This window comes from Stenella coeruleoalba (assembly GCF_951394435.1).
Source record: "Stenella coeruleoalba genome assembly, chromosome: 10".
NCBI classification, from domain to species: domain Eukaryota; kingdom Metazoa; phylum Chordata; class Mammalia; order Artiodactyla; family Delphinidae; genus Stenella; species Stenella coeruleoalba.
In genome coordinates, this window is record NC_137156.1 from 38,990,263 (window position 1) to 39,015,689 (window position 25,427).

At 47.3% G+C, this 25,427-nt stretch overlaps 2 pseudogenes across 2 annotated transcripts; one reads left to right on the forward strand and one right to left on the reverse strand.

Moving 5' to 3' along the window:
• The first annotated feature begins 652 nt into the window (after positions 1–652).
• LOC307192350 (small ribosomal subunit protein eS4-like) lies at positions 653–1,460 on the forward strand (annotated as a pseudogene). Its single transcript has one exon. The product of its transcript is annotated as a small ribosomal subunit protein eS4-like (transcript).
• Positions 1,461–21,827: 20,367 nt separating this feature from the next.
• LOC307192203 (large ribosomal subunit protein uL22-like) lies at positions 21,828–23,604 on the reverse strand (annotated as a pseudogene). The gene has a single exon. The product of its transcript is annotated as a large ribosomal subunit protein uL22-like (transcript).
• Positions 23,605–25,427: the final 1,823 nt, after the last annotated feature.

Consider the following 25,427-nt stretch of genomic DNA (forward strand, 5'->3'; position numbering starts at 1 on the left):
CGATAAACCAATTTCCGTTTTTGGCCACTCATATGTAATCTGTAATATATTGAAGGCCTACTGGATAACAGACATGTGCTGTGTGTTGAGAAACAAATATGCATAAGACAAGGTGCTGTCCTTGGAAGCTGGTCTTGGGAGCTAGTGGGGGCTGGGAGGGGAGCAAGGAGGAAGGGATATGTAAGAAGAGCCCACCAGGGCTCTGCCCACCAGGCCCTAAACTCCCGAGGAGGAGGAGCTGGGTCTGTTTTTGCTTTCCTTATCCCAGCACCCAGCAGAGCACAGGGTAGGTAGCTGGCATTCAGTATACACTGAGTAGATAAATGATTAAATAATTGAATGTCTGGTGTGGAGGAAAGGGGAAAAGGTTCTGGAGTGAGGCTATTGGTCAGGGCAGGCTTCACAGAGGAGAACAGCAGTTGAGGGCCTCTTTTTTGAGGATTAATTTCACCAAAGTGAAACTCTAGCCCAGAGAGGCTGTTTGTTGGCTTCCTAACTCATAAAGAACAGTTGGGCAAGGTCGGGGGTGACACTTAGGAATGATCTGGGGGCAGATTTGAGTGGGTGAAGTTTGGGGGTCACTCTGATAAGCCCTGGACAATGGGTATCTTCAAAATAAGGCAAAGGGGCTCTTTTCATGCCTAGTGCAGTCATGGCTTATGGTCCCAAGAAGCACCTGAAGCGCGTAGCAGTTCCAAAGCATTGGATGCTGGATAAACTGACTGGTTGGTGTGTTTGCTCCTTGTCCATCTATTGGTCCCCACAAGCTGAGGGAATATCTCCCCCTAATCATTTTCCTAAGGAACAGACTTAAGTATGCCCTAACAGGAGATGAAGTAAAGAAGATCTGCATGCAGCATTTCATTAAGATTGATGGCCAGGTGCACACTGATTATAACCTACCCTGCTGGTTTTATAGAAGTCATGAGCATTGACAAGACTGGAGAGAATTTTTGTCTCATCTATGACACCAAGGGTCGCTTTGCTGTTCATCATATTATACCTGAGGAGGCCAAGTATAAGTTGTGCAAAATGAGAAAGATCTTTGTGGGGACAAAAGGAATCACTTATCTGGTGACCCATGATGTTCGCACCATCTGCTACCCTGATTCCCTCATCAAGGTGAATGACACAATTCAAATTGATTTGGAGACTGGCAAGATTAATGATTTCATCAACTTTGACACTGGTAACCTGTTCATGGTGACTGGAGGTGCTAACGTGGGAAGAATTGGTCACCAACTAGAAGGGACATTCCTCGTTCTTTTGATGTAGTTCATGTGAAAGATGATAATGGCAACAGCTTTGCCACCCGGCTCTCCAACATTTTCATTACTGGCAAAGGCAACAAATCATGGATCTGTCTTCCCCATGGAAAAGGTATCCTCCTTACCATTGCTGAGGAGAGAGACAAGAGACTGGCGGCCAACAGAGCAGTGGATAAAATGATCTCTAGGTGACATGATTGGAAAAGTCTTTGTACTTAATTAAAGATAATACCACATTAGGGCTTCCCTGGTGGCGCAGTGGTTGAGAGCCCGCCTGCCAATGCAGGGGACACGGATTCGTGCCCCGGTCCGGCAAGATCCCATATGCCACGGAGCAGCTGGGCCCGTGAGCCATGGCCGCTGAGCCTGCGCGTCCGGAGCCTGTGCTCCGCAATGGGAGAGGCCGCAACAGTGAGATGCCCACGTACCGCAAAAAAAATAAAAAAGATAATACCACATTAAAAATAATAAGGCAGAGGGTCTCTGAGTTGAGACAAAGGAAGAAAAGGGAGAATGGCTAGTGAAGACTGCCAAGGAGAAGTTAGGTGCAGAGTGCAGCTGTTGTGGGGGAAAGGCCACTCCCCCAACCCTGTCCCAGACTTTGGTACACCCTGGACAGTCCAGGTTCTGCACCCTGCTGGTGCAGGCTGCAGAAAGGCTGCCCACCCCTGCCCCATCAACCAGATTCCAAACCCCAGAAACTGGTCTGATGGCTTGGAAACTCCGACTACATCCCCAGGAACACAAGTGCCCGATTCTCTCTTTGGGGAGCAAACAAGCATGGTTTTAGCTCCTCTAGTTCATTTCCTAGAATTTTAGAAAGAACAGTTAAAGATTTGACTCTTACAGAAAGTTAAATACCAGCCCATCCCCCACCAGCCCATTTGTTTTACAGGTGAGGGAGCTGAGACCCAGAGAGGTGAGGTGGACTACCTGAGGCCACTCAGAAGCAGCGCTAGGTCTAGAAACAGAGCTTCAACTCTGTATCCAGTGCTCTCTGCTCTGAACCAGGGGATGGAGGTCAGGATGGTGACCTAGATGTGGCTCTGGGGCCAGAGAGGGGAGACAAATGCAGGAGCTGGAGGCAGGGTAAGAGCCAGGGTAGGGGTAGGGGTCAGCTACCTACACCTGTTCCAGTTGCTGGGTTATAAACCCTCTAGGAATTCCAGATATTCCACTCATGTCTAAGTTCCCTCCTTGGAAGCAGGTTTGCCAACATGGGTTTCAGAAAGGCCTCGGCCCAGATAAGATAGATGTGTCATGGAGAGAAGCAATCTGGATAAGGGAGGGGGTGCTGGACCACCAGGTTCAGGGGACCATCTTGGGAAAAGCTGTCCCAACCCTGCATTCCCAGGGGCCCAGGATGGCTTCTAGCAGTGACTCAGGGCTTGCAGGCAATATTCCTGGGAACCCAGCCAGAGCAGAGGGGTGGTAACAGGCCCAGATCCTCTCTCATTCCTGGATAAAGGGTGAGAGGCTACTCCTTCTCCTGGACTCTTGGGACATTGACTGCTCTTGGGAAGCTGATTTGAGAATATACCAGAACTTGATTTTCTCTGCATAAAATCCTTAGGGGGGTCTCACTTTGGGATTTAGCCTCTGAAATACCTTTCTGGATACCCTTTCAACCCTGGCCCACCCCCAACCAGGGATTCCTGAGGGGTGAGGGGCAAGTGCATTCCCTTCTCCTGCTGTGGAAGAGGAAAGAAACAATTTACCTATTAGAGTAGACAGAGCTGAATGAAATGATGAAATAACAAAATGATGAAATAAAAAAAAATAACTATCTCTTACATCAGTGAGTGAGTATCTTCAGGTTCCTTGGCTCCTGGTAATCCTCACAGCATCCCTATGAGAGGTTTTATAAGTCCCCTTTTACAGATGGGGAAACTGAGGCCCAGTGAAGTTATGTTACTTTTTCTAGGACACAGAGAGGAAAGTACCCAAGGGCAGGGCTCCATGGCTACTGGCCTAGACAAAGTGACTCCTCCCATTCAGGTCCTTGCCCCTACACCACCCCAGGCCTCCCCTGAACAGCTCATTGGCTTTTCAATGATAAACTCACTCAAAGAGAAACTGAACAATTCTGGTAGCGGGCGTGTTTTTTCAGATTTGGGGGATTGTAACTCATATTAAGAAATGCATTTAATACCACAATGCAGTAACCAGACATAATTCACAGCACTTAGAATAGTTGGTAATTATTTTTTGTTTATTTACAAATATGTAAAAACAAATGGAAGTTTCATAAAATAACGCTTCCCCTTTCTGCCTGAGATGCACTCTAGCATTTTCTGTTCTCTGCTATTCTGTGTCATTATTTTTGAAAAGTGCTCATGTGACTCACTAAATTGACTCCATGACCTGCAGTTTGAAAAGCACCTTTATGGATGGCAGCTGGGTCCCCCCCACCCTTGTCCGCAGGTGGGAAGCAGACAGTGAGGAAGGAGGTCCGACTGTGTACACTTTGTGCCTGGCATTGAACTGTGCCCTTTGGGGACACAGGAAAAGGTACACGCACCTGGATCTCACCCTTCAGTCATTTATAAGCAGAGGAACAAGACTTTCCACACATAAGACAAAGCTGACACAAATTAAAGGCAGAAAGAATCGGTGCCTCTTAAGGACTATATTAGGGCTGCTGTAACAAAATACCACAGACAGGGTGGCCTGAACAAATTTACTTCATCACACTTCTGGGGGCTGGAATTCTAAGATTAAGGTGACAGAAGGCTTGATTTCTCCTGAGACCTCTGTCCTTGGCTTGCAGATGGCTGTCTTCTTGCTGCCTCTTCACATGGTCCTCCCTCTGTACACACACACCCCTGGTGTCTATGTATCCTAATCTCTTCCTATGAGGACACCAGATAGATTGGATTCTAAGGTACTGGGGGATAGGGCTTCAACATATGAATTTGGGAGGGAACAGTTGAGTCCATAACAAGAATCTATGTGCAGAGCACTAGCTCATGCATCTTTACCCCAGGCTGGGCCCTGTGGGCCTTATTCCTGTTTTGAACACAAGGAAGCTGGTGTTGGGAGAGTTTGGTAATGGCTTGTAGTCCTCCAGTTGACAAGTAATGGCACAGCATTTGAGTTCATGTTCCACTCTCTCACATATTGTAGACTTTTGGATTTCATGGGAGACGATGGAGCTGGGCTGAGTTTTAAAAGGCCATCCTGCAGGCAGATGGGAGATGAGTGAGGGCAGAGGAGAGGGAGGAGGCAGTGCTTAGGCAGGACCTCATAGCTTTGTCCAGGTGGATGGAAGAGAAGATAGCTTTACAGACAAGGACAGTGAGAACTGGAAGGTCCTCCTGAGAATTCAGTCCACCCTTCCCATTTCATTGGTGAGGAAACTGGGGCCGGGAAAGGAAAGAGTGATTCAGTGCTTCCACATTGTGTATCTGTGTGTGAAAGTCTTGTCTCCTCCCTCTACTCAAGGCCAAACAACATTGTCAGCTTCTCTGTGCTCTGCGTAGGGCCCAGTATGCCATTCAGAATAGAGATTCAGATGTTTACTCTAGACATGAGACCCTGGGAAGGAAAGGGACAGTGGGTATGGGGGCGTCTCAGTTTTATGCCTCTTGACCCCAATGGTGGTGTGTAAAGGTGTACACTACACCTCAGGAAAAAGCAAGCAATTGCTAATCACAAACACTCTTAGAGCATGAGGATGTAGATTATATATACACACACACATACATACACCTGCTCCCCACAACATACACACTTTTTACCCCCTTTTTTTTTTTTTGCGGTACGCGGGCCTCTCACTGTTGTGGCCTCTCCCGTTGCGGAGCGTAGGCTCAGCGGGCCATCGCTCACGGGCCCAGCCGCTCCGCGGCATGTGGGATCTTGCCAGACTGGGGCACGAACCTGTGTCCCCTGCATCGGCAGGCGGACTCTCAACCACTGTGCCACCAGGGAAGCCCCCCTTTTTAAACTTTTCATGAGAAACACCCTTCAGCCGATTTGGAGTCAGCACCAGAGGGTCTTTTCTCTCTCCAGACTCCTCTTTGCTCTTCTCCCTGCATCCACTAGAATTCTCCATGTTCTCTCATACATCTTCAAGTGAGGTTTTTGCTATAGACAAGCCTCTCTTTCTTTGACCACATCTCAAAGTGTCTGTTATTTTTCTAAAATATTTGCCCAGTGTTGGACTGGTAAATGTTGAACAACCAGCTCTCCAGGGGAAAAAGAGATACATCAATAATTTCAAAAGAGTCAATTGTAGTATTGGGTTGGCCAGAAAGTTCATTCGGGTTTTTCCATAACACCTTACTAGGAAGGGATGAATTTTGAATATATATTACTTTTGTTTTTAATATAATTTATTTAATTATGTGTTTATATCATGCATTTACAACAGAGGTGAAAATTGGTTCTTGGCAGGGGATGAAAAAGTCTTACTCTTCTTATGTAAATATAAAGCACAAATATACATCCAGTGCATAAACAGACATACAATATATCTGTGATATTAAAATTTCACAGGGAGGGTGGTAGGAGATTAGGGGGAAAATGTCTAAAAAGTTTCCTTAGGAGGCAGTAATGAACAAAAGGCTGAGAGACACTGATTCATATAGTTTAATTTTTAATGATGGCTCTGTTTAACAACCAGCTCACAAAATTCCTGAATATTTAGCAATTGGCTCTTGCAAGCCTGTATGAGCTGGTTCCAGTACACCCCCCAGACCTGGTGTGAGGCTGGTGGGAACAAAGTAGAGGAGGGAAAAAGAACCCCCCTCTGCCACCCAAGCAGTGCAGCAGGCTGGTAGGAAAGGTGGCATGCAAGGGGTATTAAGATAAAGAGTCTTTGGACCCCCATAAATCAGTGGGGGCTGCCCCTCTATCAGCCACTGAATCTCTACCCACGACCTTGGGTCTTGGCCCATGTCATCCCATCAGATAGTTCCCCTGTCTTCCAGTAGTCCCAGGGCCTAGGCAACATGGCAGATGGGTGGTGGCATCCTGCAGGGCCCCCCAACCCAACAGGATACAACAGGGATTTGTGCACACACCCTCACCCTTGCCCCTGAAGGGAGCTTCAGAGAATTCACACTTTGTTTAGTGCCTCTTGTTGGGTGGTTCTGATAAAAGGCATACCTCAGGCAGGCGTGGGGAGGGGGGCGGGAGGGTCAGGAAGGGAGGGGCTTGTTTTCCCATTGGGAATCAGAGAGGCCCATTCAGTGTTCCTCCTCATCAGATGTTCCTAGTGATGAGGATGACACAGCCCTCAGTGCTTGATTAAGGTTGGGCCCCTGGAAACTTGGAAGGCTTTGGGTAGCTTTCAGAGCTGCCTAGGGTGGGGTTGGAGAGCTGGGGACCTCAGGCATGCAGATCCCAACAGATTCCAGCATGGGGCCCCCGGTTGGTCCTTCACCCTTGCTGTGTCAGTGGCAGAATGGGGACGGAGGGTGCCCTCCTTGAAGCATTGACTATGGTTGCTCTAATTGCTTCAAGGGAACCCGTCCAGAGACAGCCAAAGGCACTTTGTTTTCTGTAAACAAGGCAGAGAGGAGACACTGAGAAACCTGGGAAGAGGAAGTTCCCTTTCTTCCCTCTAGTCTGTCTCTCCCCCTTTCCTGACCCATTAGGAAGCTAGGGTCTTACCCACTTATCCCAGAGGCTCTCTGAATCGTCACAAAATCTCCACATAGTTCCTTAGAATCTCATTCTCTAAAGGCCCAGCTGCCTCCCAAAAGGGTCAAGCCTAGAAGCCACCTCAAACAGCAACTTTCCTTTACAGCTTTGCCTTTCCCTGCCCTGTAAAATAGGCTTAATCATTGCCTTCTCACTGGGTCAAGGAGTAGGAGTTAATTGGTATGAGTTGAGTGCTCTAAGACTCCCAGTTGAGGCTCTGGTGATCATCGCCCTTTTGTGCCTCCAGCTGCTCTGAGCCTTCTTTTTACAAAGGTCATTTATATGGTGTACTCCTCCACTAGTTCTCCAAAGACTCACTGGGGACTTGCCCCACTCCCTATCTGACAAGACTGTTTCTATCAGTCACTATACCAGCTTCCAGCTTTGGGGCTTTTTTAGTCCTCCCTTAGGAGGCCCCTGAGGCCAGCCCTATCACTTGGAGCTGAGGGAGGCTGGGATCTACACTAGCAGAGGATGGCCAGCCTGCAGTATGATCCAGGAAGAGTTAGCCATAGGGCTCCAAACAGGTGGGCTACATGCCTGAGAGGGCTGGCCAAGGTCAGCTGGCCAAAGATCAGGGGCAGGACTTCCAGTTCTCATGCTTACCACTTCCTACCAACCCCAGAGCCTTTGCACATACTATTCCCTCTGCCTGGAACTCTTTTGTTTTCTTCATTTGATTAACTCCCACTCATCTGCCCCAGCCCAACCATTACTTCCTCCGGGAGTCAGCTTTCTCTCATTTTCTACGTTTATGACAAATCTCTGTGATTACAGTTTTCATAGCAAAGGGATCCTGTTTATTGGACCTAACTTTTTCGGGTGTTAAAATTTGATTAACCTCTGTGTCTCCATTTTAGGCTTCCCAAGAGTAGGTAGAATGTCTGTTCCTGCTCCATTGCACCCCTGTCTAAAGATTTATTGAATGGACGGATGAAATGAGTTTACCACCTCTGTGAGGCCGTCACCACATGACATTCTCTACCTTGTGCTGCAATTAACTGTTTATATGTCTGTCTCTCTAGGACTTGAGGTAATGAGGTGACTTGGTGAAGAATGTGTGTTGTGGAGCCACACTGATTGGGTTCATATTCAGGCTCTGCCGCTTACTAGCTAAATAACCTCAGGCAAGTTACTAAATGTCTCTGTGCCTTGGTTTCCCCATCTGTAAAATGAGGGTAATAGTACACGAGTTAATGCGTGTGAGATGCTTAGAGCAGGGTCAGGCAGGTAAGTGTACTCCAATGAATGTGGGTGCTGTTACTGTATCTGCCACCCAGACCCTGGGGCCTGGGGCATAACAGGTGTTCAGTAAAGGCTTATTGATTGAACCAGCAACGTTTGGGATTGGTCCTAAAAAGAAGAAAACTGAGAGATGGGAGGGAGTGAGCCTGAGGTGAGTATGGAGGGTCTCCAAGGGTGGAGAGAAGTTAGACAATTGGAAATCCAGCTGCCCCAACATTCCCCTACCTAGCAATGCTTTTTCCCCCCAGATGGCCGCAGTTCATTTCAGCTGATTCCAGTTTGCATTTTTTTCCCAATATTCACAGAACCAACCTAATGGTTTCCCCTCAGGGACACCAGCACCACCAGCTGGCACCCCTTCTCCAAAGCTCTGGATTTCAGCTGCAAGGCCAGCCGTCCTCCAAGCTTCTAAGTTTTAACGACTGCAGCCTTTTCCCTTTGTTTCTCCAGCCCTAGGGAAGCCCTACTGCTTCCTGTGGTTGTGACCCACTGATACTTTGATATTCTCTCTTTGTCTTTTCAATTCTTCAAGTACTTAATAATTCTTTATATTAGATTCTCTCTGTTGAAGTGACTGGTGTGGTTTCTGGCTCCTGGCTGGACCCTGACTGCTACTTATCAGATACTCGAACCTGAGGCCCAAAGTGATACAGGTAGAAGCAAGAGCCAGCACCCCACACCCTTTCTTTGCCTGAACTCTAATGGGAAACAGCTGCTTCAGCCCCTTTTCAGCAATACTGTGGACTAGAGAGGGATGTGCTGCTTGCAGGGATATCTAATCAGCCCTGGAAAAACTGGGCCAACAGCTAAACCACACAAACAAAAGAGCTGCAGCTCCACACAGAACTGCCTACTTGGGAAAATGCCAAGACAAACAGGGTGCTCTGGGCCCTACCAGGGCTGCAGGCTTCCTGGACCCGCATGGATGCATCTCAAGGAGAGGCTAAGCCCCCAGAGTCTCTCATTCCTGGACACCAAGTCTTCCTTCAGTCCTTCCAGGATTCCCTGGTATAGGCTGCCCTGTTCTACTTTAGAACCTTCTGGTAAACTGTGGAGCATTCCAGGGCTTACCTCCCTGGTGCATGTCAAAGGCAGTGAAATACACATGACGAGTTTCTAAAAATACTGATGCCTGAGCCCCACCTCAGGGCTGGTCAGAGATTCTGGTCTGGCCCAGCATTGGTATTTATTAAAGCGCTCAAGTGATTCCATGGTGCAGTCAGGATTAAAATCCACTGAGTTAAAAGAATGTATTAGGACAGCAATTCTCAAATTTGAGCATGCATCAGAATTACTTGGAGGGCATGTTAAACCATAGACTGCCAAGCCTCATCCCAGTTTTCCAATTCAGTAGTTCTGGGGCAGGACCCAAGAATGTGCATTTCTTCTAAGTTCCTGGCTGATGCTCCTGGTCTGGGGACCACATTTTGAGAACCCCTTACTTATGAAGTCTGAAGGCCCAGGTTCAAATATCAGCTCTGCCAGATGCAGTTGACTATCCACCTAAGAGGGTTTTGTGAGGACTAAAAGACATAACTTGGACAAAGGGCCCCACACAGTACGTGCTTATGATAATTAGTAGGCAAGGCTACAGAAATCTTTTTTTTTGGGGGGGGGCGGTGGGTACTGCATCATGTGGCTTGCAGGTTCTTGCTTCCCCAAGCAGGGATTGAACCTGGGCCCACAGCAGTGAAAGTGCTAAGTCCTAACCACTGAACCTCCAGAGAACTCCCAGCAAGGCTACAGAAATCTTGATTTATAATATAGCATGTGACATTGAACCATCATTTTAATCAGAGCCTCAACTTTACCCATCTGTAAAATGGGGATAATGATACTCTGGCTCAGCCCGCTTTACAAGTTGAAGAAGGATCAGAGGAGTTCCTTGATGTGAAAGTGTTTTGGATACTATAAAGCCTAGTAGAGTTTTATTAGAAAGGGGTCAGGCAGGCACAGCCCCATCCTGGAGCCATTGGTAGGGTTCCCTGCTCACCAAGGACATCTGAAACAGCAGCTTCACATGCTGGTGAGAGAGGAATTCCAGTGAATCTCTACATGCTTTCCTGCTACCCTCAGTTTATTCAAACATCTAAGGGGAAGAGTTAGGGGGCTGTTTGCTGCCACCCCCCAGCTCAGCAGTATTTCTGCAAAGAAAAGGAATGTGGTGGAAGAGAGCAAAGTTGTGCAAAGATTCCCTCCCCAGGCCTTACCACACAGTGGCCATTAGGTGCCCTTCCTTCTTGATCCTTTCTCTCCCTTTCCCATCTGCCCACCTAGGCACCTCCGCCCACCTGGCTCCATGGAGGGGAGATGGGCAAAAGCTGCCCTCCCAGGAAAACTGTTCTGCTCAGGGTAGGAGCTTGTCCACTTGGTTCCATCTCTTCAGTTCAACTCGCAGGTACATATTGTATGTCTGCTAGTACAAGGCTAACAGGTTAGTTAATATTAATGCTTTCTGCATTTAAAAAAATACATATTTTGGAGGAATGGCCTCAAGGGGCTGAGTTGAAAAGAGCTAGGAGCCCTTGACAGTGAGGACATGAGAAGCAAGTCATCCCCCACACTGCTGGTAGGGTGGGGCAGTAGGCTTGACTTTACTCAGGGGCCGTTTGGCAGAACAGATCAAAAGCCTGAAAATGTGCATTATCTGACTTGGGAATTCAGGTCTAGGAATCCATTCCAAGGAGATATCACAAAATTAACAGTTTTTTGAGTCTTGGCTCTAATGGTGGGTGACCTTGAGCAAGTTATAGCTTCATTCCTAGAATGGGACTTAATGGAGGCAACCCACCAGACAGGGTTGAGGAAAAAATGAGACAATACCTCAAATGCAGTAAGTGCTCACTAATATTAGTACCTTGGTTGGGGGTCCCTCAGATGTAGACCCCCAGATAAGAATTTGGGAGGTGAGCCCAGGAAGCACATAGGGCCATGAGACAGGGGGAGAAGGAAGCCCATGCAGGACACATTTATCAAGCTCTAAACAGAATGAGCTGTCTGCTTGGGAATATCTCTGAAGTAGAGTCAGGAAGGTGAGGGATATCTGGATGTCTCTAGTCCTTTAAGTCTTGCTTTTAAAATGCTCAGGACTGTTTCCACAATTCTTGTACATGAGGGAAAAATAAAGCACTCTCTGGTTTAAGCCACTTATTTTGCTTTTCTGTTACACACAGCTGAGTTTAATCCTTATCTGAAGCTGGAGGCCTGTGGCTGTCCCATCAGGAAGTTTTCCAGGGGACCCACTGTGGAGGCCCCATAACACAAGCAAATGCTGTGATACTAACATCACATTAGGGAAATGATCTCACCAAGGGTCTCTACTCACCCTACCCACCCTCTTGGAGCCTAATTATGTAGTGAAAAAAGTTCTCCTAGGTAGGAGTTCATCACTTTTACCCAAATCCCTGGGGTGTCTGGCACCTCCTGCCTGCTCAGAGGTGCCATGGTACCTCCCCAAACATGTGCTCCATGCACCCAACCCTTCCTACACTCTTCTTCACAACTTATCTCTTCCATGTGCCCTTCTCCTTGGTCTCTGCTCTGTTAGGCAACAGCTAGCACATCTGACAAGTGAATTGGTGTTACTGGGTTAATGTGTCACTGTCCCAAGTAGCAAATGTGCATTTTTGACAGGGGCCAGGAGGAGACAAGGCCCTATGCCCAGAGCTGAATGACATGAAGATCACCAGAAAAACAAGAGGCCACCCTGCTGCTGGTCTCACTTCCTGTGTTCCACTCCCGTTTCCTCCTTCATCCCAACCCTTCCCCTCCTTTGGCACAGCTGACCATGGCCGCAGCTCCTACCTCAGCCATTGCCAGGTCCCCACCCTCTACCGCCATTTGGCCTGAGCTACCATACTGAAAGCGAAAGGAGGAGTTGGAACAGAAAGAAAAATAATAAAACCACAGAAAGAGAAGAAACAGCTGGCAGAATACTGGAAAAATTCCCAGGCGAGAATCCCCAGCTGTCAAGGTCTATGCCTGGCTGAGGATATTCTTAAAGGGCAATCTTGAAATTTGTTGTTAACATTGTTGCCAACTCACAAGAGTACCTGACCCCTGGACCCCACCCTGCCCCAGAGGGGATATATGCATGAAGTTGGAGTTGTGTATGGAGGGTCAGAGCAGAGGGAGGGAGGGAGGGGGAGGGGAGGGCTTAGGGACACACAGTGGGGGCATTGTGCCTGAGGATCCAGGCTCTTCTGGGAGTCCAGGGGACAGGACTTTCCCTGAGACAGAACCCAGCAAGGAGAAGGCTTGGCAAAACCGTGTAGCCAAGAGGGTGTGCGTGCAGGTGCAGGGAGGGGGACTCTAGGAGGCTGCACTGGCAGCAGCTGAGTGGTGGCAGCCAAAATAAAGTTGGCTGCTCTTACCTAAACCGGAGTGAAATTTTATATCCGTTCAGGAAACATGGCTGAAAACTGGAAAAGGTTGAAACAGGGATCTGGCTTGTGCTTCTGCAAGTCTGGAGCAGGCATGGCAGTGGTTGGCAGGCAGGGAGGCAAAAGCAGTGGTATCACCCACACAAAAGCAGGGCTCCAGCCATGCACAGAGACCTGCAGGCTGGCCACCAAGAGGGGCTGGCATTGGGATTTCTGATGAAGAAATGTGAAGGGACCTGCAGGGCAGGGCTGGAGATGAGGGGACAGGGGATGGGGGAGAATGGGAGTGGGTCTGCGACTTAACCTGAACACTGGGTTTGAGGATTAGCTGATGGAGTTTGGAGAGAAGGACCAAGACTGGACATTGCGTACATCATCACATCTTCTGGCCAAGTCTGGGAGACCCTTAGAGCCCCTTTGTTTTGGGCTCAGGACTTGACCCACCAGAAAGGCCCCCTCACCCCTCATGATTTGCAGTTAATGATAATACAAAGAATAATCCACAGTAAACTGGTAGTCAGTCCTCTTTGCTGAGGACAGAATAATTTCTACCAAGTTCATTAATTCCAGACAAACTATGACCTAAGGAATGTCCCAGACCTTATCTACTGATTCTTCTCTGTCTTCACTCCTTTCCCCCTACTCAGCGAGGCCAGAGGGATTCACTGCCCCCTGAACCCCCAAGTCCTTACAGCCACATGCCTCTCCAGTTGACTGCACACAATGCCCCCAGATCCCTACTCTCCCTGCCCACCATTCACACCATCCAGACCAGAGCATGTTACCTGGCAACCTGACCTCTCACCCTTTCTCACTGAGGTTAGTGGAGTAGTGGAATGTCTCAGTGAGAGCATGGGCTCTGGGTTTGAATTCTGCCTCCACCACTCAGTGCCAACACTTCCTCATCTTTGGACTAGAGATAATAACCATACCTACGTTATGTGGATGTTTTAAGGATTAAATGAGTAAATAAAGTACTTAAGACAGTGCTAGGTATGTAGTAAGCTCTCAATAAATGTGAGCTATTATTATTTATATTGTTGCTATTCACTACGCTGTCCATAGAGGAGGGATTTTTGTTTTGTCACCAACTTCATCCGGGTGACTCGAACAGTGTCTAGCACATAGTAGACGCTTAATGAATGTGTGTTAATTTATTGTTGTAAATTCTCTGTTCTAACCTAACTCTTCCCTGTAACACACTTTATACATTTGTACCTCAATGCCTTTGCTCATGCCATTCCTGCTTCTTGAAGGGCCTTACCCCATCCAGTGTAATTCCTCCTACTACTTTGAATTTCCAGCTCCAGCTTCCCCTCCCCTCAGAGGCCTTCCCCAGACTCAGAACCTGCACAAAACAAGCACTCAGTAAAGCCTCAGTGGTTTGTGGCTGGTGTTTTTTAACGCTTTGGCTCCAAAACAGAGTTTCCTTGCTGACTTGGCACTTAATGTTCACCACCTCCTGGGGTGGCCCCTAAGAAGTGGAGACCCCCAGCTACTATATATGTCCTTTATCTTGTGGCTTTGACATTCAGAGTGCTTCCCAAGTGAAGCCACCTGAATAACTAGACATAACTAGACACGTGGTCTCTAAACCAGTTTCTGGGCTTCCTAATTGGTGAGTTGAGAGACATGGCATCTGTTTGCCCAAGAAATACGAGCTAGGCAGCTCTACGTCAGTAGGCCACTTTCCGCCCTGCACGGGGCAACAGCTGCCTGTAACTTGGCTGTCTGTGCACTAAAAAAAGAAATTCCATGGTGACCAGTTGACTCAAGCCAGCTCCCAATGTGAGGCGGTAGTTTCAAAGTAATCCCTGGTGACACCAAATGCTCTCCACCCAGTCCTTAATAAGAAGGAAAAACAAGGGCAAAACTTGAGCGCGAGTTTGCGTGAGTCAATATTCTAAACTGCCTGGAGTGTGCGGTGTCAGCTGGAGTTGGATCTAGAAGGTTGTAGGCCTAACAGCCTCTTCCAGGCAAGCTTGTCCCCTGCAAACTCCCCCCTTCCCCAGAGACAGGGCACTGCCACTTCCTGAAGGACCACAGCACCATCAGGAAGATCCTTTTCAGAAGGCCGAGGGTGGGCGGAGAACAGGAGATTGACCTTACTAGTGGCATTTATGGACCAGGCTGTCCATGGGCCTCCTTGAATAGCATAATTTCATGTTTTCTCCACAACCAGCAGGCACACACTCATCACACATTAGGCCTTCTTCTCATACATTACATACATAGCTCTCTTTTAATCCTCACACACAGCCAGGAAGGCAGGCCCAATTATTTCTGCCATTTTACAGGTGGTGAACCTGAAGCCCAGGAAGGTTAACTGTTCCACCTGCACCATTTGAAAATGGCCAGGCTGGTTGGAACCTGGGCCCAGAGTCCATTGTCTGAGTCTAGAACTAAGCGAAGTTTAGTATGTGCCCTTCCCATCCCAAGAGAGCACCACCACCGCCTCTCCAATACCATTGCCATGCTTCCTGCCTTCCAGTCACTACTATCTGTGTGAACTTTGTGCTCTGCCCTTATTGACCCAGAAGTGCTTCCTGATAAAGAGGGCATCGCCAGTTTTATAGTTTCCTCCTAGCCTCTCTGGCAACACCTGAGCCTGCTGCTTCCCTCTTCCCCCACCCCCAGACTCATAGTCACACACTCACACTCAATGTACAGTCACACACTCAGCATTACACTAGTCACACACACACACCAGACATACTCAATCATACACGTTCACCTATAGACACACATACAGACAGAGTCACTCACCACTGTGGTGGTTCATGGGTGAGGACTACTTTCTAGAAAATCATGCCTGCCTCTCCTTAATGCCCTTTCCCAGCCACTGGAGTTACAGGCTTCTGCCTCATTTCATGTTTAATAAATGAGCCACTCTCGCTCTTTAAGGACCATGGTCCCCCCTCTTCCTGTGCTCACAGGCAAACCTGGATATCCTCTGTATGGAGTTGAGAACCAGCTTTCTTCACCATGCTGCCACCTTGTGACCCGAGCCCAGAACTGTGGGCTCTGTGCTCAGGGGATACCCGCTTCCCTGGGAGGTTCCAGTCGCCAGGTGGGCTGTTAGGGGAGGTCTGCATCCAACTGTCCCATCTACAGTGGGCAAGCTGAGTAAATGAAGATGCCCTCTTCCTTCACCTGATCTTCCCAGGCACAGTCCGTTGGCATGGGAGATGGGTGGGTGTGCCACTTGGACCAGTGTGTGGTAGGCTTGAGCTCACAGACATACGTGTAACTGGCTCTCCCCTTGACCTGACTCACTCCACTCAGGGACACTTCCAGGCCTCTGCCTTTGGTGAGGCAGCCCAGGATGTGTGCCCGCTTTTCCTCCTTGAGCCCAGAGCCAATATGTTTCAGGCAAAGTGATTTCATCTCGTGTCTTATTTTACTCAGTTTTATTTTTGGCCCTCCAGTGCAGTGGGATGAGTCAATCCTACTCCCCAGATGATGGCTCACAGTCATCACTAATCCTGGCTTGTCCCCTCTTGTTTTATGTATTCCCCTTTACCGTGTAGGTCACTCCCAATCCCCTGCTGCGTAGGCAGCCATTCTAGTATATCCTTTTATTTGTATGTATTCTAAGTGCAGGGTTTTGTAGGTATGTGTTATCACACAGCATTGCCTAGTGCCTTATTCTTTCATTACCATTTTCCTAACAGTGTTATTTAAAGTGTTTGGGAAAGGGTTAATGGATACAATGTGTCCGAGAGTGGAAGTGCCTTAAGTGTTCACTGAGTCTCTCTGCATTAGTGATTATGGAAGTGACTGCACTTTTTCACTGAGTTGTGTTTCCTAGAACATAACCTCAGGATTGTGGACCATGGGTGCCCCGACTAGGCAAGGCTGCCCAGAGGCCTGGATCCTCACCTCAGTTCTGCCACAGACTTACCAAGACATCCTGCAGGTTTTTCACCCTCTGACCCATGGATTCCTTATCTGCTAAACAGTCCTTAAACTAAGGCCCTTCTAAGGGCCCATCTACCTTGAATAGTCTTTGACACTCAGAAAGGTGTTGTCTAGGATTCACCAGCCCTAGAATTCATTTATTCATCTAATGGACTGTCTAGGTTCCAATTCCAGCTTCCCCACTTGCTGCTGTGTAATACTGGGCAAGTTACTTAACTGTGCCTCTTTTTTAACCTGAAGACAGTAATAACACCTAGTCTCTGAGGGTTGCTGTGAAGACTAAATAAGTTAATGCCGGTGAACAGTGCTGGGCACCTACGAAGCTTTCATTAAAGATTGTTGGTTTTTTTTCCATTTAAATCCTATAATAGCCCCATGTTCCTGTTTTACAGATGACAAGACCAAGGCCCAAGGAGCCAAGTAATGTGCACAGGCTTGTAATACAGTATTGCTGGAAGCCAACAGAAGCCAAATCCAGGTCTCCAGACTCTGAATGCTGTGCTCTTCCCACCAGAGACAGCCATAGGACTTCGAGCCCCATTGTGCAACCTGGAAATGTTATGCAAAACCTTCTTGATGTTGCTCTGAATGACGAAAGGTGACCCAGTGGCCATTGCACAGACAACTTCTGGCCCTGGCAGTGTTCATTTCTCATTGGCATCCTTCTCCTTTACACCCACTGGCCTTCTCTGAGAAAGAACTTGCTTCCTCCAGGGGTTTCGTGGGTATCCATGCAGCCTCTGAATCAATGTGAATCCCAATGCCAGCCCTGCTAATAGCACATACACACAGCTGAGATGTGCTGGAAGAGCTTGGGCCTAAGGAGTCAGGCCTTGGGTTCTAGTCCTGGCTGTGGCATTTCCTCACTCTGAGGTAAGTTATTTAGCTTCTCTAAGCTTCAGTTTCCACATCTGTGCAATGGGAATAGTAACTATTAACAGAGTTGTTTGAGGACTAAGTTTTCAGAGACTATTCAAATCTTAGTCAAATATTAACACTTGCCTGACCGCTGTAGAACAAAAAGGCTGTTAAAAAGTCTGATGCCGCCTTGGATGAATTGTCAGCCGCTGTATGCATTTAACATTTTTCCTTTCCCCTCCAGGAAATAGACTGTCTGGACCTGCCATCCTTATAGAAAACCTTATTCTTTTTCTGGTCTTGGCAAGTCCTAGTGAGTGCTGGAAAAGACCTTGCAGGCCATTTGGTCCCAGTGTAGCAAACTTGTATCTGATCAAGGGGTGCCTCTGCCTGAAGCAGTGGATGAGGCTGAGTCAGAATTCAGCTGGAAGGACACTGTGGGCCATTTTCAGGGAACTAAGATCCCATGTGCCACAGGCAACTATGCCTGCACGCCACAACTACTGAGCTTGCACACCTCAACTAGGGAGCCTACGGGCTGCAAATTACAGAGCCCACGTGCTCTGGAACCCGAGCGCCACAACTACAGAGCCCACGTGCCCTGGAACCTGCACACCACAACTAAGAGAAAACCCACACACCACGACTAGAGAGAAGCCTGTGGGCCACAACTGGAGAGAAGCTTGCAGGCTGCAACGAAGATTCCTCATGCCGCAACTAAGACTGATGCAGCCAAAAATAAATAAAAAATTTAAAATATATATATATTTATTTTTCGCTGCATCGGGTCTCCATTGCTGCACGCGGGCTTTCTTAGGTTGCATCGAGCAGGGGTTACTCTTCGTTGTGGTGCACAGGCTTCTCATTGCGGTGGCTTCTCTTGTTGCAGAGCACGGGCTCTAGGCACACGGGCTTCAGTAGTTGTGGCTCGTGGGCTCTAGAGTGCAGGCTCAGTAGTTGTGGCACACGGGCTTAGTTGTTCCGCGGCATGTGGGATCTTCCCGGACCAGGAAGTCCCAAAAATAAATCTTAAAAATAAAGTGAGGGAAAAGCCCAGAAGGACAGTACTTACGTGCTTGCAAGACTAAGGACAGTGCCAACCCAGTATCCCTGGGAAAGCAAAACTGAGGCACCTAAAAACCCTACTTAGGGCTTCCCTGGTGGCGCAGTGGTTAAGACTGCCAACACAGGGGACACGGGTTCAAGCCCTGGTCCGGGAAGATCCCACATGCCGCGGAGCAACTAATCCCGTGCGCCACAACTACTGAGCCTGCACTCTAGAGCCCACGAGCCACAACTACTGAGCCCACATGCTGCAACTACTGAGGCCCGTGTGCCTAGAGGCCATGCTCCACAACAAGAGAAGCCACCGCAACAAGAAGCTGGAGCACCACAACGAAGAGTAGCCCCCGCTCACCACAACCAGTGAAAGCCCATGCGCAGCAACAAAGACCCAACGCAGCCAAAATAAGTAAATAAATTAATAATAATAAAAAAAAACCTACTTAGGTGAGTTGTTTACTCACAGCCTGCCCACTCCCAGGACTGGGCAGGCTACAAAATAGGAATTTATCTTCAGTGGGGAATGGTTTTGAGTACCTCAAGTCATCATGAGGGAAATACGATATCATGGGCACAGGCTCCCTGCACACATGGGGGTTCAGGAGCAGGTGTCTGAGACTCACCTGTGGACACCTCAGTGCACGGCACCTCTGAGGCCCCTCCTGGTCCTGAAACGAGTGCTGGGCTCGGACTCACAGGCTGTGGGTTTCAAACCTGACTTAACGTTCCTACTGTCTTCGTGACCTTGGGAAAGGCACTTCTTCTTTCTGGATTCAGTTTCCTCATTTGCAAAGTGGGGCCATGATATCACCTCTCTAACACTCCCTAAACACAAATGAGGACACTTCCCATTCCGAGCACACAGAATAAAGAAAACAGGATAGAAAAAAACTCAGGAAAACCAGAAACTATTGGGTCCCTTTCTTCCTTTTTTTGTTTATGTATTCTCTCTTTTTTCTACCACATCATGGATTACCTTTGAATTAAAAATGAGTAATTAAAGGGGATGGAGTAGAGCTCATGTGAAAAACGCTGAGCTTGGCAACTTTTGGGACTTCCTTTGTGCCAGGCAGAGTTGTTGAAGCTTTACACGCGTTACCTCAGGTTTTGTCCCAACAAGCCTGGAAGGGAAGCAGTGTAGCTCCCACTTCTTAGCTGTGGGTACTGAGTTCCCAGAGAAGTCAAAGGCTTCACTGTCACGAGAGGCCACGGTGACGTGCCAGGAGCGGGTATACAAATGCACAACGATTTGATCAAGGTCATCCCTTCAACTCTGGAAGAAAGCAGAACCTTCTCCCTCTCCTGCAACGTGACCATAGAGCCTCGAAGAAGAGCCTTTCCCAGCAGAGCGATACTCTACGAACCTGCTTCTGGGGCACCTGTTCTGAGTCAAGGTCAGGTTAATTTATTATTAAATAACAGCCTGTGTCTAGCCAAAGGTTTCAGTGTCTGAACCTACTTTTAAAACATTTGTTTCTGTATAAAAACATTGCTTGCTCATGGTATTCTCTTCAGTAGCAACAGAATGCATTCTGTAAACAAAAATGCTAATATACTGTGATTAAAAATACCTCCTAGGGCTTCCCTGGTGACGCAGTGGTTGAGAGTCCACCTGCCGATGCAGGGGACGTGGGTTCGTGCCCCGGTCTGGGAAGATCCCACATGCCGCAGAGCGGCTGGGCCCGTGAGCCATGGCCGCTGAGCCTGCGCGAGCGGAGCCTGTGGTCCGCAATGGGAGAGGCCACAACAGTGAGAGGCCCGCGTACCACAAAAAAAAAGAAAAAATCTCCTAATAATGACTTAATATGCTTCTCTGAAAAAAAGAGCAAATTAAATTTTTAAATGTCTTGCCATTTGTAAGCAAATTGCATCTTTCAAAAGGCAAATGCTGATAAATGGTATTTTTGAAATCCTGGTGGTAGGTAGCCCACCTGTTCTCCCATGCTCCAGAGGCACCATCTGCTGCCAATGTGTCTGCGCCCTGGTAACACAGCACCCCACCCCATCATGCCGCCCCACCCTGATACTGAAACTGACGTTGATGGGGCAATGCTCTGAGCTGCCCAGGGGGATGGGACAGACAAGTCCCATTGTGGCCTGGAAAACCCTCCTTAAAAGAGCCAACACCATTCCCAAGCTCACAGGTGTCTGCCTGTTGCTCAAGAGTCCCAGTCTGGCCACAGTGAGGGAAGTGATGAAAATGAGCAGAGGATCAGGAGACAGCCTTCATGGCTGGCACAGGCACAAACCACTGCATGAATCAGACCTGCACTGACTCCTGGAGCCAGGTACTGTTTGCCCTCTGTCTGAGGCTTTATCTGCCAGGGAGATGGGCAAGCAGCCAAGGGCCCTCTCAGGTGAGGGGTTGTACAGCCAGGCTGTGGCATGCTGCCACACCAGATGTCGACTGGTCTCTCAGAAGGAGCACTGGGCTGGGACTCAGGAGGCTGAGTGCCCAGAGATGGCCCTAGCTGGGCCCCATGAGTCTGAGCAACTCACTCCCCTGTCCCTTCACCTCAGGCTCTTTGTCTGCAGAGTAAAGACGAGGGCAGCATAAGGAATTCTCACATGGTGCTACAGGAGTCTCACAGACATTTGTTTGTTTAAAATATATACATGTGTATCTAATGATTTTTCAAAGTATTTTTTTAAACATTAAACCCGTTCAACCATATGGCTATTAATATACTGAAGTGAATCTGTGTTTCTAGGTGGTTTTGGGGTAGACCTTCCTATCCTGTCACTTATGGGATTGCAAAATGAGGTGTTTTAAAATGTTACCTATTATATTCACTTCTCTGTACAACCAAAACAGGAAAAACTGGGTTCTGAGGTCAATCTAATACCGCATTCATCAAAACAACATTATTTTTCCTATCTTTATAAGTGAATATTATCTACTAGAACTTATACTTTTTATAACAATATCATTTAAATTGTTTTATATATTTTATAGTTATTATATATAAGATTTCATTCCAAAAAGATTTGGCTAGTTTTCAAGTTTGAAAATCACCAATCCCTGATGAACTCTAAGTTCCCCTCTAGCTCTGACTTTCTACCAATCTCCAATTCTAAACCCTGAATAAATTCATGGGGTCTTAAAGTTGTCAGTCCATGTAAAATCTTGAAGTTTCATGCCTTTGCTTTTATGCATGTGGTTTTTTTCTTTATATAACCAGCTTTCTATGCCAATCCCATTCTTCAACACTTAGCTCAAGTGCAACCTCTTCTACGCAGAACACTTAACATGGGTCTTGGACCTAAGCCTTGGTTTCTTCATCTGCAAAATGAGAAACTGCCCTCAAATGGTGAGTTTTAAGTGAGCTGGTGGTATATATATGTAAAACATTTAGTAAAATGCTGGCATGAGTTCAAGGAATGCTAATTATTATCACTATTGTCTTTATTACTATCTTTATTGTTACTATCATAGTGGAAAAAAAGACTTTGGAGTCAGTGGAGATGCAATTCTACTAAACAGGTATGTGACCTCAGGCAAAGAATTTGGCTTAGTATTCTCAACAGGGCAGTACTGCCTCCTAGTGGGTGCCTGGGGAACTGATTTTTTTTTTTTTTATGGTGGTCACACTGGCCAGGGAGCTAACTGACTTTAGGGGAAGGGGACAGAGGTACTCGATGTCTGGTATACAAAGAATTACCCATGCCCACGGGTCTGAACCAACTACAGGTAGAAAATATTAAAAGCACCTGCATAAAGCCATTAAAGAAAGAATGATTAAATGGAATAAAGCCACTGTCTAGAAGTAATTGAGTACTTTACCCTGTGCATTTGCACTAAATTTTTTTCTAATTGTCATTCCCCTTCTATCAAAGGATATATACTATTTAATACTTAAACTGTGTTTAAGTGCCAGGAACTGTTTTAAGCACATTTCATGTATTAATTCACTTAAACCTTCATAACAACCCCATGGGATAGGTACTTTTTAATTTACTCCCCTCCCCCTGCCCCATGTTGTGAGGTTTGGTTTTTTTGTTTGTTTGTTTTGGTTTTTTGGCCTTGCAGCATGAGGGATCTTAGTTCCCCCGACCAGGGATCCAACCGTGCACCCTTCAGTGGAAGTGTGGAGTCTTTTTTTTTTTTTTTTTTTACTTTTATTTGCATTTATTTTTTGCAGCATTTATTCCCAGGCCATAAGTTTTTGTTTCTTCAATTTCTTCTGGGATATCTTTTTCTTCTGGGCAACCTCCTCTTCTGATTTAGGAACAATCTGTTATTTTTCAGTAAGGATCATCTCAATGTGGCAGGGAGAGCTCATGTATGGGTTGATCCGACCATGAGCTCTGTAAGTCCTGCGCCGCATCTTGGGGGCTTTGTTCACCTGGATATGCTCAATGACCAGAGAATCTACATCTAAGCCCTACAGTTCAGCATTACTCTCTGCATTTTTGAGCATGTGCAGTAAAAATTAAGCACTCTTTTTGGGCCACCAACCCTGCGTCCAGCCCCACTGTTTGGCCTGGGCACACCTACCAGCTCCACCATTGTAACAACGGAATGGCACACATTGCTTCTTTAAGGTAACATCCTTCAGATACTTGGTGGCTTTTCAGATATGCATACCCTCAATGGCCTGGGCTGTTTCACGAGTGTTCTTAAAGTGAACACGAAGATTTGAACCTCTCGACTTGCATGATTTTGTGGGGTTTTCTGGGTCAAGTGAATAGCGAACCATTTTTAGAGGTCACCTCAGGCTGCTGACCGGAAAAGAAGTGTGGAGTCTTAACCACTGGACCACCAGGAAAGTCCCGTTGTGAGTTTATTTTTTGACATTATAGTTTTAAGGCCCAGCTCATTTGTGAGAATACTGTACTTTCTCATTTCTCCAATTCAGCAGTCTATTTGTCTTGGCATGTTATCCCTACTTCAGTTAAGCTTATTTCTCCCTCTCTCCTATCATTCAAATAAGTCTGATCTATCATTACTTCCTGACTGTAGTTTTTTTTTTTTTTGCGGTACGCAGGTCTCTCACTGTTGTGGCCTCTCCCACTGCGGAGCACAGGCTCCGGACGCGCAGGCTCAGTGTCCATGGCTCATGGGCCCAGCGCAGGCTCAGCGTCCATGGCTCATGGGCCCAGCCGCTCCGCGGCATGCAGGATCCTCCCGGACCGGGGCACGAACCCGTGTCCCCTGCATCGGCAGGCGGACTCTCAACCACTGCGCCACCAGGGAAACCCCCCTGACTGTAGTTTTTATTCTGATGTCTATATGTGCCTTCACTCTTAATTTTCTTATAGGGCAAGTATGGAATAGCTTCAAGTGGGTTCAAGCATCTGACTTATGTCTTCTAGCAGTCATGCCTAATATACAGAAATACATAATATTTTATAAACTGCTTTCCTTTTTTATATTAAAGGCTTCATCTTGTTTGTTTTTAAATAGTGTAGAAAATGGGTTTCACTTCAGATTAGTGAAGGATCATTTCAAAATTTTTTTTTTACAGAAAGGGGGCCCCAGTCTGATATGGTTGAGACCACTCTCCCTGTCTGAGCTTCTTGAGTAAATGAGAGAGAACCCCAGCATCACAGAGTTGATGAGAAAAAGCACCATACGTGTGCTCAGCGCACGGTAATTCAATTTCAGCTCCCTTTCTGGTCTACATTTTCTCTCCCACACCTTGCTCAAGGGATAACCCCAGCACCAGCAACCAGCTTGATAAATGAAGGAACAAAGCATTTTCTGGTGAAAGCAATCTCATCCAGCGGCTAGGTGACACCAAGGCAAGCACCCAGGGAATGCTAGGAGTTTTCAATCCGGCTTCACAGCCTCTATACAGAACAGAACCAGAGCTGCCTTTCCCAGCAGGGAAAGAACAGGGATGTGCCTTGCTCCATATACGGGGAGGCCTGGGAGAACTGGCATAGGGAGGAGACAGACCCACAGGACTACTGTGGGATCAGAAACAGGTCTTAATCCTGACTGCTCCTTAGAATCACCTGGGGAACTTTTAAAGCATTCCGATACCAAGCTCCCAGCCCAGACAAACTAAATCATAACCTCTGGAGGCTGGGCCCAGGTATTAGTTTTCAAAAGTTCCCCCATGTGATTCCAGCAAAGAGTGGAAAATACCAGACATAAACAAAGAGTGACCAGTTTAATGCCCTCTGAGGTGTTTTTGTTATCCCCAACTTTACAAATAAGAAATTAAGATGTGACTTGTCCCAGACACACAGCCAGAAGATGGAAATTTGAATACAGGCTGGGCCAATGTGAAAACCCATTTTTAAAGAGCCATCTAGCGGTTTTAATCCTTCATCTTATCCTTCCCACCTGCCTATCCCTGTGACTTCAGAAACCCCTTTCTTGAAATCTGCCCAGACCCCTTTTACCACAAATGTCCCTCTTGACCTTGGACCCCTCAAATCCATGCCCCTTCAACTCAAACTGGACAGTGGACTCAAAAGTGGGTAAGGACCAGGGTCAGTGGAAACACTCTTCGTATGCACTGGGGAATGCAAGAATGCACTGGGGGCGCTCTTGCTTGCCCAGCACCAAAATGGGTCAGTTTTGCTTAAAAGCCATTCCTTGAGTGCTTACTGCATACCAGTGTTAGCCTGCCACATAACAGCTAATGCTTACTGAGCAGTGTCACTTTGTGTTGAGTGCCATATATGCATCACATCACTGTGTTCTCAAGATATTTTCAGGAGGTAATTATTTTCTATTATTACCCATTTTATGGATGAGAAAAATGGAAGTGTCAAAAATTATGCAGCTGGTCATTGAGCTATAAGTGAGGAAGCCAGGATTCAAACCCTGGCTACTGGCTTCAAAGCCTGAAGGCCTTAACATTATACTCCTCCCTGAACTAGCACTTCATTAGCTGTTGGGGCAATCCTTGTTCCAGCTCTGCCATGGTGCCCCTGCGTGACCTTGGGCAAATCCACCTTCTCATCTCTAAACATAGAACTGGGACTATGGACTCTAAGGCCACTTCCAGTTAAGTGGTCTTGCAACTTGGGTTACACCATTACAGCTCAATCACTCCTGGGCTGTGACCTTGGACAACTTGTCCAGCCT